Genomic DNA, 15,589 nt, shown 5'->3' with positions numbered 1-15,589 from the left:
GCCTTTCATGAAGGCATCTCGGATGTTTCCATCTGTATGTTCTGCAGCTGTTACGGCTTTAAAGTCACAGTCCCTGCCGAGTATTTGCAGCGCCCGTAAGCAATCATCAACCGACTCTCCTGGCTGTTGCGAGCGGGATCTTAGGAGATGCCTGGCGTACATTGAGTTTACAGGGCTCCGATACTGTTCTTTTAGCAGGTTGAGGGCGTCCTCATATGTGGCAATGTCCCAGATGAGTGCAAATACTTTAGGGCTCACCTGAGCGGTCAGAACTCTTAGTTTAGATGCCGGAGGCACGCTGGATTCTCCCAGGTAGGCTTCGAAGCAGCTCAGCCAGTGTTCGAAGTCGAGGGCTGAATTCGCAGCCTGTGGGTTTAGATCCAGGTACGGCGGCCGGAGGGCTCGTAGCCAGGCCGGCTGCTGGGGCTGTTGTAGATGGCCGTTTGGCTGAGGCTGTACGTCTGGCTGGTCGTTTGGCTGCTCCGTTGTAGACATTTCAAAATTTAGCCAATAAAATTGATATACCTATCAATTCAGTTCATGAAAAGCGACGAGTTAAGTTAGTAACTATAGGTTTTTATTGGCTAAATAACAGAGCCCACCCTCGTGGGTGATCGGATCCAACAAGGAGGAATACCAGCCAGTCGACCACCTTTATACCTGGGCAAGCAGGCGGAGCCATGGGCGGAGTCAGCTGTGGTCAGCCCAGGTATAACAGCGTGGCAAGAGGTGACCTTGTGTAGTGATACAACGGTGTAAACAGTGATAACCATAGTGTAACGATATAAACAGTGATAACCATAGTGTAACGATAGTGAACGATAAAAGTGGTTTACCACAGGCGTCACCAGGTTTTTCCATTTCATCAAATCCCGTAACCTGCCCTACTCCATCGAGGAGGTCAGGACCTTGACCAGGAACTGCCAAATCTGTGCCGAGTGCAAACCGCATTTTTATAGGCCAGACAGAGTGAGCCTGATCAAAGCCACGCGCCCCTTTGAGCGGCTGAGCGGCGATTTTAAAGGGCCCCTCCCCTCCTCTGACCGCAATGTGTACTTCCTCAATATAATTGACGAGTACTCCCATTTCCCGTTTGCCATCCCTTGCTCAGACATGACCAGTACCACGGTCATTAAATGTCTGAATGACCTCTTCGCATTGTTCGGTTTCCCTAGCTATATTCATAGCGACAGGGGCTCATCCTTTATGAGTGATGAACTTCGTCAGTACCTGCTCGCGAGAGGTATTGCTACAAGCAGGACCACCAGCTACAACCCCCGGGGGAATGGCCAGGTGGAAAGAGAGAATGCGATGGTCTGGAAGGCAGTCCTTTTAAACTTGAAATCTAAGGGCCTTCCGACCTCTCGCTGGCAGGAGGTCCTCCCTGCGGCGCTCCATTCCATTCGGTCACTGCTCTGTACAGCCACCAATGCCACCCCTCATGAGAGAATGTTCTCCTTCCCCAGGAAGTCCACGTCGGGGGTCTCGTTAACGACATGGCTGACTTCTCCAGGACCCGTCCTACTGCGGAAGCACGTGAGGTCCCATAAGACGGACCCCCTGGTCGAGAGGGTGAGCCTCCTCCATGCCAACCCTCAGTATGCTTACGTGGTGTACCTGGACGGGCGGGAGGACACAGCCTCCATACGAGACCTCGCACCTTCGGGTGCTCCCGAAACACTTCCTTCGCCACCCACCACTACCCACGCCTACCCCCAGTATGCTTACGTAGCGTACCCAGACGGGTGGGAGGACACAGTCTCCACACGAGACCTCGCACCTTCGGGTGCCCCTGAGACACCACCATCGCCACCCACCACTACCCACACCCCGACCCCTGTAGATGGCATGCCGCAGCCCCAGGACCCGCCATTGACTACACAACCTCTCAACGAGACGCCAGGTTCGGCGTTGGATGCTGCACCATCACCGCCACTGCTACGACGATCAGGACGGCATACAAGGCCACCTGATAGACTTAATTACACGAACTTTTAGTACACTTCACCCCGCCGGACTCAATTTTAAACAAGGGGTGAATGTGGTAAACCACTGTTTGTTATTGTTGTTGTTGTTGTTGTTGCACACTGTTGTGCCTATGCATGCCTCAACTGACTCCGCCCCTGGCTCCACCCACATGCCCGCGTATAAAGGTGACTGCTCTGCAGCCCCCTGCCCTTTTGGATACCAGGCATGCTCTGTTCTTTGCTAATAAAAGCCTATTAATTAACCCTCTGTCTTTTATGAGGAATTGATAGCACATCAGTCACTTTCTTGCATCCAGACCATTTGTCCATTTTTAATATATCATTAATTATAAGTTCCTCAAGTCAGAACTGGAGGGGGGCGGGGGTTTAGCGATTCAAAACCGCTGATTGGAATTGGTCACAGTGCAGTGGCAAAGGCTGCCTGACCAGGTAAATTACCGTAAACCAGGTAAAGGATGCCCACCTACACCACTGACATTAGACTGATTGGCCTGTAGTTACCAGGTTTATCCCTCTTCCCTTTTTTTAAACAGGGTGTAACATTTGCAATCCTCCAGTCCTCTGGCACCACTCCCATATATCTGAGGGAGATTGAAAGATTGTGGTCGGAGCTTCTGCTATCTCCACCTTAGCTTCCCTCTGCAATCTAGGATGCATCCACCTGGACTGGGTGACTTGTTAACTTTGAGTGATGACAACCTATTTAGCACCTCCTTTCTATCCATTTTTATCCAATTTCTCTACTCCCCCATCCTCTACTGCGACATTAACTTCATCCTCTTCTTTTGTGAAGACAGATGCTAAGTATTCAATCAGTACCTCAGCCATGCCCTCTGCCTCCGTATGATGAGCTCCTATTTGGTCCCTAATCGGCCCCACCATTCCTTTAACTATCCTTTTACTTTTCATATGTTTATAAAAGATTTTTCGGTTCCCTTTTACATTACCCACTAATCTTTTCTTGTATTCTCTCCCTTGTGTCAGCTGTGGCTCAGTGGGTAGCACACTTGCTCTCTGAGTCAGAAGGTTGTGGGTTTTAGTCCCACTCCAGGGACTTGAACACATAAAGCTAGGCTAGACACTCCAGTGCAGTGCTGAGGGAGTGCTGCACTGTTTCTGATGAGACTTTAAACTGAGGCCCCGTCTGCTCTCTCAGGTGGATGTAAAAGATCCCACGGCACTCTTTTGAAGAAGAGTAGGGGAGTTATCCCCGGTGTCCAGGCCAATATTTATCCCTCAACCAACATAACAAAAACAGATTACCTGGTTATTATCACAATGCTGTTTGTGGGAGCTTGCTGAGCACAAATTGGCTGCCGTGTTTCCCACATTACAACAATGACTCCACTTCAAAAGTACTTAATTGGCTGTAAAGAGCTTTGAGATGTCTGGTGGTTGTGAAAGGCGCTATATAAATGCAAGTCTTTCTTTCATATATCCTTTTTCAATTTCCCCCCACTCTCTGTATTCTCCTGGTTTTTGACTGCATTCTATACCTGACATTTGTCGTAAACCTCCTTTTTCTGTTTTATTCTAACGTCTACATCCTTTGTCATCCAGGGAGCTTGAGCTTTGGTCGCCCCATCTTTCCTCCTTATGGGAATATGCTTGGTTTGTACCTGGTGTCAAATTTTGTTTTATACCGCTCCCGTGAAGCACGTTGGGACATTTTACTACATTAAATACGTTCTATAAATACAAATCGTTGTTATTGTCGGAAACTAACAAATTCCACAGAGGAAAAATAACAGTATTTTTACTCCCAAATATTAAATATTTTGTTCCACGAGATTTATCTGCTTTTATTGATGAATTTAAAAAGTCTCTATTAAAACCTGAGCCAGTGTGTTGTGAGACAAAGAGCCTTGTGTCCAATGCGGGGAATAAAGGCCCACAGCCTCCCCGGGCCCCGGGCCCTGAACAAGGGACTGGAGAAAGGATGCCCCGGAGCATGGTACATCGGCGAGACCATGCAGACACTGCGACAACGGATGAACGGACACTGCGCAACAATCGCCAGGCAGGAGTGTTCCCTCCCAGTTGGGGAACACTTCAGCAGTCAAGGACATTCAACCTCCGATCTTTGGGTAAGCATTCTCCAAGGCGGCCTTCGAGACACACGACAACGCAAAATCGTCGAGCAGAAACTGATAGCCAAGTTCCGCACACATGAGGATGGCCTCAACCGCGATCTTGGGTTCATGTCACGCTACATGTAACCCCACCTGACATACGGTCACCCAGAGTCAAGTCGTCGTTGGCTTGTTCTCTCTACACAGATGCGGCCGGACCTGCTGTGATTTCCAGCAAAAAAAAATGTTTTTTTGTCTGTTTTTTGTTTTTCATACAGACCCCAGCATCTGCAACATTTGACCCCTTGTGACCCCACCTCATTGTTCTTTGATGTAATGTTTTCCTGACTAACCTGTTTGGACACCATTCACACCTTTGATCGCTGTGATTATCTCTCTGCCGAGGTGTGATAAATGGCAGTTAGAAAGATTACCTTTAATCATCTGGCATTATTCTCTGACTATATAAACTGTGTCTTTATGCATCTTTCCTATTCTGCCCTTGCAGCGCGTTCCTATGCAGAGCTAGACAGGTAGCTAACAACTTGATATCTTCCCATAAAAATCACAAGGCTTGGCTTTTCTTGTAAACTTTACTGAAAGATTGTTATTGTGAAACTGAAATACAACACAGAAATGGAAGCACACATTAGTACACAAGCACATAACTGATATACATACACAAATTTAGGTACGCCTGAGCAACACAGTACATTTGGCATGTAACTTACCAAAACACGTGGACACACAGCTTACTGTGAATATACATTTAGCAAACTGAAAGGCATTCTCTTTAAATTAGCCCTGTACATAGTGCATCAAAATACAGCTACAAGTTAACCAGCTAGACAGAGAGCGAGCACTTCACGGCTAGCTGTGTAAGTTTGCTTACAGAGAAAAGTTACAAACTAAACATTTTCTGCAAAATATAGTGTACACTAATCATCTATAACATTCTCAAGTCCTTACAGACAAATAGTGTCCAAGGCTGGAGCGTGACAAGAATACAAAGGGATCTGGGGGTCCTGGTGCACGAAACTCAAAAAGTTAGTATGCAGGTGCAGCAAGTGATCAAGAAGGCCAATGGAATGTTGGCTTTTATTGCTGGGGGATGGAATATAAAAACAGGGAGGTATTGCTGCAGTTGTACAAGGTATTGGTGAGACTGCACCTGGAATACTGCATACAGTTTTGGTGTCCATACTTAAGAAAAGACATACTTGCTCTCGAGTCAGTACAAAGAAGGTTCACTCGGTTAATCCTGGGGATGAGGGGGTGGTCATATGAGGAGAGGTTGAGTAGATTGGGACTCATTGGAGCTCAGAAGAATGAGAGGTGATCTTATTGAAACATATAAGATTGTGAAGGGGCTTGATTGGGTGGATGCGGTGAGGATGTTCCCAATGATGGGTGAAACTAGAACTAGGGGGCATAATCTTAGAATAAGGGGCTGCTCTTTCAAAACTGAGATGAGGAGAAGCTTCTTCACTCAGAGGGTGGTAGGTTTGTGGAACTTGCTGCCCCAGAAAGCTGTGGAAGCTACATCATTAAATAAATTTAAAACAGAAATAGATAGTTTCCTAGAAGTAAAGGGAATTAAGGGTTACGGGGAGCGGGCAGGGAATTGGACATGAGTCTAGGTTCGGAATGGTCATGGCCCTATGGGTAGTGGAGTGGGCCCAGGGGCCGTGCAGCCTGGTTCTGCTCCTACTGTGTTCTAATTCTGTGTTAGATTTCAGGAGATGGTTTTATTCCTGTTCCTGGCTGGGGTGGAGATCGCCTTTACAGAAGGTAAGCACTGTAGAAAATATAGGGACAGAGTGATCTCCTGGATGAATTTCAATCGCCTAGATAGGTCGGAGAGGAATTTCCCAGATATTTTTCTCCCAAATTGGCCATTGGGTTTTTTATCTGGTTTTTCGCCTCTCCCGGGAGATCACATGGGTTCGGGTGGATGGAGAGTGATAGAATATTTGAGGTTAGGATCAGATCAGCCATGATCTTATTGAATGGTGGAGCAAGCTCGAGGGGCCGATTGGCCTACTCCTGCTCCTATTTCTTATGTTCTTATAACTTCCCAGACCATGTGTGGCTGCAGGTCTGTGATATACAGTAGTTTGCTTTACGGCACTTTATAGAGTCATAGACTCAGAGTTATACAGCACGGATAGAGGCCCTTCGGCCCATCGTGTCCGCGCTGGCCATCAAGCCCTGTCTAATCTAATCCCATATTCCAGCATTTGGTCCGTAGCCTTGTATGCTATGGCATTTCAAGTGCTCATCCAAATGCTTCTTAAATGTTGTGAGGGTTCCTGCCTCCACAACCCTTTCAGGCAGTGAGTTCCAGACTCCAACCACCCTCTGGGTGAAAAAGTTCTTTCTCAAATCCCCTCTAAACCTCCCGCCCTTTACCTTAAATCTATGGCCCCTAGTTATTGACCCTTCTACTAAGGGAAAAAGCTCCTCAGTATCCATCCTATCCATGCCCCTCATAATTTTGTACACCTCAATCATGTCCCCCCTCAGCCTCCTCTGCTCCAAGGAAAACAAACCCAATCTGCCCAGTCTCTCTTCATAGCTGAAGCGCTCCAGCCCTGGTAACATCCTGGTGAATCTCCTCTGCACCCTCTCCAAAGCGTTCACATCCTTCCTGTAGTGTGGCGACCAGAACTGCACACAGTATTCCAGCTGTGGCCTAACCAGTGTTTTATACAGCTCCATCATAACCTCCTTGCTCTTATATTCTATGCCTCGGCTAATGAAGGCAAGTATCCCATATGCCTTTTTTACCACCTTATCCACCTGTTCCGCCGCCTTCAGGGATCTGTGTACTTGCACACCCAGATCCCTCTGACCCTCCATCTTGCCTAGGGTCTTACCATTCATTGTGTATTCCCTTGCCTTGTTAGTCCCCCCAAAGTGCATCACCTCGCACTTTTCCGGGTTAAATTCCATTTGCCACTGTTCCGCCCATCTGACCAACCCATCTATATCGTCCTGTGCTTTACTGCACTTGCTAGGTACCAAATATCCACTAGGTGGTGGCACACAATGGAAATCGACCCAAATTACTCAAACCCCTGAATTAACTGGAAAACTAACATAAATTCCTAAAGGAAGGCAGCACATCTCCACTTCACCTGACGAAGGAGCAGCGCTCTGAAAGCTTGTGATTTCAAATAAAACTGTTGGACTACAACCTGGTGTTGTGTGACTTCTTACATTTGTCCACCCCAGTCCAACTCCGGCATCTCCACACCATTGAATACAAAAACAAGGAAGTTACACTAAACCTTTACAAATCACTAGTTAGGAACATAAGACAGGAGGAGGCCATTCAGCCCCTCGAGCCTGTTCCGCCATTCAACGAGATTGTTGTGTCTGTGTGTTGATAGAGACACTGAAGACAGGAGTTGGTTTCATAGGTGTTTACTAAACAAAGTCTGGAGGGGAACTAACTGATACAACACAATATACAGGTTTATATAGCCCGAGTGGCCATTACCGGCATTACAGTACACCTGGGGCTCTTAAAGGCACATACACTACAATTCCTCCCCTTTTAGCCAACCAGTACATAATATTTTAAGTAATTATTAATTACATGTTACAAGAAAAATTATCTACACATTGCTGCAGTTAATTAATTATAAGTCAGTCTCTCTGGAGGCTTCCTGACTCGGTCCGGATAACGCCTCGGTGGTGTGGTAGTTTCTGGTGGTGTAGTAGGTTCTTTTGGCAAGGCTGATTCGGCTTGAATGCCAGTGTCGGGTTCATCGGGTTCCAGTATCACCGGATCGGAGGTAGATATGTGTATCTCTACTTCATCGTTAGGCGTATAGAGTTGTGGTGTAGGTTGTCCCTTTTCGGATGACTCTATGATTTGGTCAGCTTGGCGCCTTATTATGCTTTCTCCGATGTCCACGGTATACATCAGCGGTCCTAGTCATGTGCAGATAGTTCCAGGCTGCCATTTCTTGGTACGGTAGTCCCGGGCCAAAACTGGTTGACCTATCTGGAAGGTTCTAGTTGGCCATTCATTCATGCCTTGAAATTGCCGGTTCTCCACGTCCCTTCTGATGTTGGGCTTGATCAAATCCAGCTGGCATCTGAGGCTTCTATTGAAGAACATCATGGCGGGAGTTTGGTTTGTAACCATATGTGTTGCATTCCTGTATGCGAACAAGAAGTTATCCACCTTGTGCTGAAGTTTTATGTCTTCATTACCCATGGCCTTTATGGCCTTCTTGAAGGTCTGGACAAATCTTTCAGCCAATCCATTGGTGGCAGGATGGTATGGGGCGGACATGTAGTGCTTAACCCCATTGCTTTTTAAGAACTTCCTGAATTCTTCGGACACAAATTGCGGTCCATTATCAGAACAGATCTGTTCCGGCAGCCCATTTCTGGCAAATATGGTCCTTAATACTGTGATGGTTTTTTTCCGTGGTGGTGGAGGACATCTTTATTACCTCCGGCCACTTGGAGTGTGCATCAACCGCGATTAAGAACATTGAGTCCATAAATGGACCAGCAAAGTCGATGTGTACCCTTTGCCAGGGAGATGAGGGCCACTCCCATGGATGTAGAGGGGCTTGGGGTGGAGCGTTTTGGACCTTCTGGCATCCTAGGCAGCCCTTGGTCATTTCTTCAATGTCTCCATCGATACCTGGCCACCATACAAACGCCTTGGCTAGGTTCTTCATTTTTACTCCTCCCAGATGCCCCTCGTGAAGCTCCTTTAGAGCTTTATCCTGAAGTTTGGGTGGAATCACCACTCTGGATCCACACATCAAGGTTCCTCGGCACACTGACAGCTGTTCTCTTCTTTGCGAGAATGCTGGCAACAGTGGTTCGCCATGTGCTGGCCATCCCTTCACTGTTAAATCGTAGACTCGTGAGAGAGTCGGGTCATTTCTAGTTTCCCTTTCAATGGCAGAATTTGTTACTGGTAGACATTCGATTATGGTAGAGTGGAAAATCTCCACTGGGTCTATGGTAGGTGCTTCTTCTACCGTTGGCAACGGTAGGCGCGATAACCTGTCAGCATTCCCATGCTGTTTGGATCCTTTATATTCTATGTTGTATTGGTGTGCCCCTAGAAAAAGGGACCACCTCTGTAGCCTTTGTGCTGTCATAATGGGAACACCCTTTTTAGGGTTGAATATGGAGATGAGGGGTTGATGGTCAGTCAACAAGGTGAATTTTTGTCCGTGTAGGTAATGGTTGAATTTCTTCACTCCCCATACCAGGCTGAGTGCTTCCCTGTCGATTTGGGCATAGTTACGCTCAGCTGAGTTTAATGAGCGTGACGCAAAAGCTATCGGCCATTCCGAGCCATCAGGGAATTTATGCGATAATACTGCTCCTACGCCGTAAGGGGATGCATCGCACGCCAGTCTGATTGGCAGTGATGGGTTGTAATGAGCCAAAACTTCTTTGGACGTCATTAAGTCTGCATTTATGGAAGGCACGTTTACAGTCTTCGCTCCATTTCCAAATTACTCCTGTTTGTAGCAGTTCATTAAGAGGGTGTAGAAGAGTTGATAAGTTCGGTAAAAATTTATGATAGTAATTTATGAATCCCAGGAACGACCTTAATTGTGAAACATTTTCAGGTGCTGGGGCTTTTATGACCGCTTCAATTTTTTCAGGTGACTTATGCAACCCTTCCTTATTAATTATGTGGCCACAATATGATATTTGATTTTGGAAAAATTTGCAGTTGGGGCGATTTGCTCATAGGCCCCATTCTCTCAGCCTAGTGAGCACCTGCTCCAAATTGGCAAGGTGCTCGTTGTCGTTTTCTCCTGTTACAAGGATGTCGTCTAGGTAGCATTGAGTCCCCGGAATCCCTTGGAGGACTTGCTCCATAGCTCTTTGCCAGATAGCTGGAGCTGATGCTACTCCGAAAACCAGTCGATTGTACTGGTACAGACCTTTGTGTGTATTTATCGTGAGATATTTTTTAGAGGCCTCTTCAACCTCCATCTGTAGATATGCCTGTGCCAAGTCAATTTTGGTGAAACGTTTCCCTCCGGATAGTGAGGCAAAAATATCTTCTATCCTCGGAAGAGGATACTGTACCATGTGAAGAACCGGGTTTACAGTCACCTTGAAGTCTCCACAGATGCAAATTTTTCTCTGTTCTTCAGATTTATCATTATTCAATGCTATCTTCATGACTGGAACGATGGGTGTTGCCCACTCGCTCCAATCTATTTTGGATAATACGCCTGCCCTTTCCAAATTCTCCAGCTCTGCCTCGACTGCTGGACGAATTGCGTATGGCACCGGTCTTGCCTTGAAAAACTTGGGAATTGTTGCATCTTCCACTTTTATTGAGGCGGTGATGCCTTTCAAGGTTCCTAGTTTCTCTTGAAACACTTCTTTGGCGTTGGCCAAGATGTCTTTTAATCGTTCAGGTGTGACGTCATCATCGTTTTTTTCTTACTGGTCACCGTCAGTGCCTGAATGGAGTGCCAGTCTAAACGTATTTTCCTGATCCATTCACGTCCCAACAGCGGTGGACCACCATCTTGTAGAATGTATAAATACAACTTTTGTATTTCCTTGCCGTTGTATACAACAGGCACCCTTATTTTTCCTTTGGGGTATACTTTCTGCCCGTATATGTTTTCAAGATAATGGATGTGTCTTTTAAAGGTATATGCGGAAATAGCCGCTTGTAATCCCATCGATTTATGACGGTCAGAGCTGATCCTGTATCTAGCTCCATTTTAACTGGGGACCCTGCTATCGTGAGGGTAACCCAAATGGTCTGGTAATCATCTTTGGCAATTACATTATGTAATTTGAGACAGCTTAGTCTCTTGTTTTCGGAGTCGCTGTCGCTCTTCTGGTCTTCGGAGCTACTGTCCGTCATCATTTGTACCTTTCTGTACTTTTCCTTATTGATTTTTTTTTTCCTGTCTGTGGATTTTTTTTGTCCAGATCGGCATACCCATGCAATGTGTCCAATCTTTCCGCATTGCCTGCATGCTTTGTCCTTGAACCAGCAGTCCCTCTGGTCATGGGTGGATCTGCCGCAGCGATAACATCTCTCTCAACCCTGTGTCATTTCATGGGTGCCGAAGTCCTGTGTCTTTTGTTGTGTCTCTGCAGCTCCTCTTGCGGCTGCTTCGTATGATACAGCCATACTGAAAGCCTTGTCCAGTGTTAAATCTTTTTCAGAAAGCAGCCTTTTCTGTGTTCCTTCACTTAAAAGACCGCAGACGAATTTGTCTCGAAGATAATCTGCTAGTCCTGCCCCGAATTGGCAGTGTTTTGATAGCTTTCTTAATTCGGTGAGGTAATCAGCGTTACTTTCATTCTTGTGTTGATTTCTCTTGAAGAATTTGAATCGTTCCGCTATCAGCAGCGGTGTTGGGTTTAAGTGCTCCTGTAGGGTATCAACAATTTCTTTAAAATTCTTGTCCTTTGGTTTGGCTGGAGTGATTAAATTTCGTAACAGCCCGTATGTCTTTGCGCCCATTAGATTTAGCAGTACTGAAGCTTTTTTTTCATCTTCTATTCCATTTGCTGTGCAATATGCCTCCACTCTTTCCACATGTGGTCCAATCCTCTATCTTGTTATCAAAAGCAGCAATATTGCCAGACTTAGGCATCCTAGAAATAAAATGGCGCTTCCCGCGCTTTTCTTTCTTTTCTGCAGAAAAGATATGGTGCTTCCCGCGCTTCCCCGCCACTGCTGCCGATGACAACGCTGTTTCCCGCGGTTTCCGTTCTTTTTATTTATTTTACAGTTGGAGACTCGTTCCCGCCGGACTCTCTCTCTAGGTCTGAACGCCGAGCTGCTTGCAGCGCCAGCCGTCTCCCGAGTGCTCCCTCCCCGTCTGTTACTGCTTGCCTCCGCTTTCGCTGTTTGGCCTAGCTGTAGAGCCAGCCGCTGGAGCCCCAGCCCAACGCCCAGGAAGGATTATTGCAGTACCTGCCACCAGCTTGGCTAGCTGGTGAAACCACAGCTTTTTCTTTTTCTTGATTTTTCTTCAACTTTGGACGCCAGAGGAATCAATGTCCTTGAGGTGCTGCTGAATTGCAGGTAAGTCCATTTCCAATTCGTCGCCACTGTTGTGTCTGTGTGTTGATAGAGACACTGAAGACAGGAGTTGGTTTCATAGGTGTTTACTAAACAAAGTCGGGAGGGGAACTAACTGATACAACACAATATACAGGCTTATATAGCCCGAGTGGCCATTACCGGCATTACAGTACACCTGGGGCTCTTAAAGGCACATACACTACAGAGATCATGGCTGATCTGCGACCTAACTCCATACACCCGCCTTTGGCCCATATCCCTTAATACCTTTGGTTAACAAAAACCTATCAATCTCAGATTGAAAATTAACAATTGATCGAGCATCAATTGCTGTTTGCGGAAGAGAGTTCCAAACTTCTACCACCCTTTGTGTGTAGAAATGTTTCCTAATTTCACTCCTGAAAGGTCTGGCTCTAATTTTTAGACTATGCCCCCAGTCCTAGAATCCCCAACCAGCGGAAATAGTTTCTCTCTATCTACCCGATCTGTTCCCCTTAATATCCTGAAAACTTCGATCAGATCACCCCTTAACTTTCTAAATTCCAGGGAATACAACCCTAATTTGTGTAATCCCTCCTCGTAACTTAACCCTTGAAGTCCAGGTATCATTCTGGTAAACCTACGCTGCACTCCCTCCAAGGCCAATATATCCTTCCTAAGGTGTGGTGCCCAGAACTGCTCAGTGCTCCAGGTGTGGTCTAACCCGGGTTTTGTACAGCTGCAGGGTTTTGGCCTCAGCTGGAGTCTTGTGTACAGTTCTGGGCACCACACTTTAGGAAGGATGTCAAGGCCTTGGAGAGGGTGCAGAGGAGGTTGACCAGGATGGTACCAGGGATGAGGGACTTCAGTTATGTGGAGAGACTGGAGAAGCTGGGATTGTTCCCCTTACAGCAGAGAAGGTTAAGAGGAGACCTAATAGAGGTGTTCAAAATGATTAGGGGTTTTGATTGAGCAAGTAGAGAGAAACTGTTCACTTTGGCAAGTGGGTCGGTAACCAAAGGTCACAGATTTAAAATAGTTACTAAAAGAACTAAAGGTGGAATGAGGAGAATTATTTTCATACAGAGGGCTGTTCAGATCTGGAACGCACCATCTGAAAGGATGCTGGAATCAGGTTCCACAGGAACTTTCAAACAGTAATTGGACATGTCCTTGAAGAGGACTAGTTTGCAGAGTTCTGGGGATAAAGCTGGGGTTTGGGACTAAATCGGACAGCTCTTTCAAAGAGCCGGCACAGACACGATGGGCCGAATCACCTCCTTCTGTGCTGTTAGATTCTATGATCAGTGTGAAGTCGCTGGTGTCCCTTAAGGATGTTAGAGCTTTTAAAACTCTTCCCACAGTCAGAACATTTAAAGGGCCTCTCGTCAGTGTGAACTCGCTGATGTGTCAGCAGGTTGGATGACTGAGTGAATCCCTTCCCACACACGGAGCAGGTGAACGGTCTCTCCCCAGTGTGAACTCGCTGATGTCCCAGCAGGTTGGATGACTGAGCGAATCCCTTCCCACACACGGAGCAGGTGAACGGCCTCTCCCCAGTGTGTAGGTGTTGGTGTTGCTTGAGCTCCCTGGAGCTTTTAAAACTCTTCTCACAGTCAGAACATTTAAAGGGCCTCTCGTCAGTGTGAACTCGCTGGTGTTCCATCAGCTTCCCCGAGCTTTTAAAGCTCTTCCCACAGTCAGAACATTTAAAGGGCCTCTCGTCAGTGTGAACTCGATGGTGTCCCTTCAGCGTCCCAGAGCTTTTAAAGCTCTTCCCACAGTCAGAACATTGAAAGGGCCTCTCGTCAGTGTGAACTCGCTGGTGTACCAGCAGGTTGGAGGGCCGAGCGAATCTCTTCCCACACACGGAGCAGCTGAACAGCCTCTCCCCAGTGTGCAAGTGTTGGTGTTGCTTGAGCTCCCCGGAGCTTTTAAAGCTCATCCCACAGTCAGGACATTTAAAGGGCCTCTCATCAGTGTGAACTCGCTGATGGGTCAGCAGCTTGGATGACTGAGTGAATCCCTTCCCACACACGGAGCAGGTGAACGGCCTCTCCCCAGTGTGTAGGAGCCAGTGTCCCTTCAGCTCCTGGGGGCTTTTAAAGCTCTTCCCACAGTCAGAACATTGAAATGGTCTCTCATCAGTGTGAACTCGCTGGTGTCCCTTCAGATACTGAGCGCTTTTAAAGCTCTTCCCACAGTCAGAACATTGAAATGGTCTCTCCTCAGTGTGAACTCCCTGGTATGTTTGCAGGTGGGATGAACAAACAAATCCCTTTCCACACACGTAGCAGGTAAACAGACTGTCCCTGGTGTGGCTGCGCCGTTGAACTTCCAACGCAGACGGGGAACTGAAGCCCTTCCTGCCGTCCCCACCTTTACCCGGTTTCTCTCCGGTGTGACGGTGCACGTGTCTCACCAGGGCAGGCGATCGGCTGAATCCGCATCCACACACCGAACACGTGTGCGGTTTGACATCGCTGCGATCCCTGCTCTCTCCTTCCATGTGCAAAGGCCGATGATATTCAGGTCCTGATGAATCCAGCGACTCTGTCAGATCTTGACGTGATGTTTGGTCTGAGCTTCCCGCCTGTAACTGCTCCACTTCTATAACCCTGTAAATTGAGATCAGAAAAGGATCAGAGGCAAACTGTTGTTTACTTTTCCCCTTTCTGAACCTAGGGGCAGTGAAGCTGATTTTCAGGCCCCAGCTGCTGCACAGGTTGGTTGAAGGGATCAGCAGTAATGGCGGCTGTAATACCCACAAGGCCCCGGCTCTGCAGAAAGCACTCTGTTGACTCTGAGTCCCGTGCATGTGCTCATGGCCCCCGCGCTCTCCCCCCTGCTCTGCAATCGCCCGTCCCGATCAGTCCGCAACACGCATGCTCAGCACACAAAACCCTGCGGTTGGAACATCGGGCGTGCATGCGGAGCCGCAACATCTGGTACGCGTGAGCGGCTCAGGTGGGGGCGAGTCGGTGTTTCGCCTCAGCTGCCACGGAGGTGCGCATGCGCAGGACGACCCAACATTCTTCCCGTCAGCAATCACTCCCTCGTTTCTTTAATAAAAACAGAAAATGCTGGAAATACTCAGCAGGTCAGGCAGCATCTGTGGAGAGAGAAACAGAGTTAACGTTTCAGGTCGATGACCATTCGTCAGAACTGCTTGCTCTTTAGTGTCAGCCAGTGGCTCAGTGGGCAGCACTCTCGCCTCTGAGTCAGGAAGTTGTGGGTTCATAGTCCCACTCCAGAGACTTGAGCACAAAAATCACCAAGGGTAATGACCGCGCATGCCCAGAGGAGACCAACCCCCCTCCCCCACTCGGAGCTGCGCCTGCGCACTCGGATCCTGCCGGACGGAGTCGGCGCGGGGCCATTCCGGGGAAAGGCCTTGGTGTCGGTTCCAGAGTCGCGATCGGTGACGCGAAGTGAGTTTTCTCCGCTCCGATTGGGTGGAGAATGGCGCGGGGTGGATCGGGAGAGAA

This window comes from Somniosus microcephalus, unplaced genomic scaffold (genome assembly GCF_052327205.1).
Source record: "Somniosus microcephalus isolate GS21.2 unplaced genomic scaffold, FLI_Smic_1.0 unresolved_chr9, whole genome shotgun sequence".
NCBI lineage: Eukaryota > Metazoa > Chordata > Chondrichthyes > Squaliformes > Somniosidae > Somniosus > Somniosus microcephalus.
The sequence above is the reverse complement of the archived record's forward strand: the minus strand, read 5'-3'. Positions refer to the sequence as shown.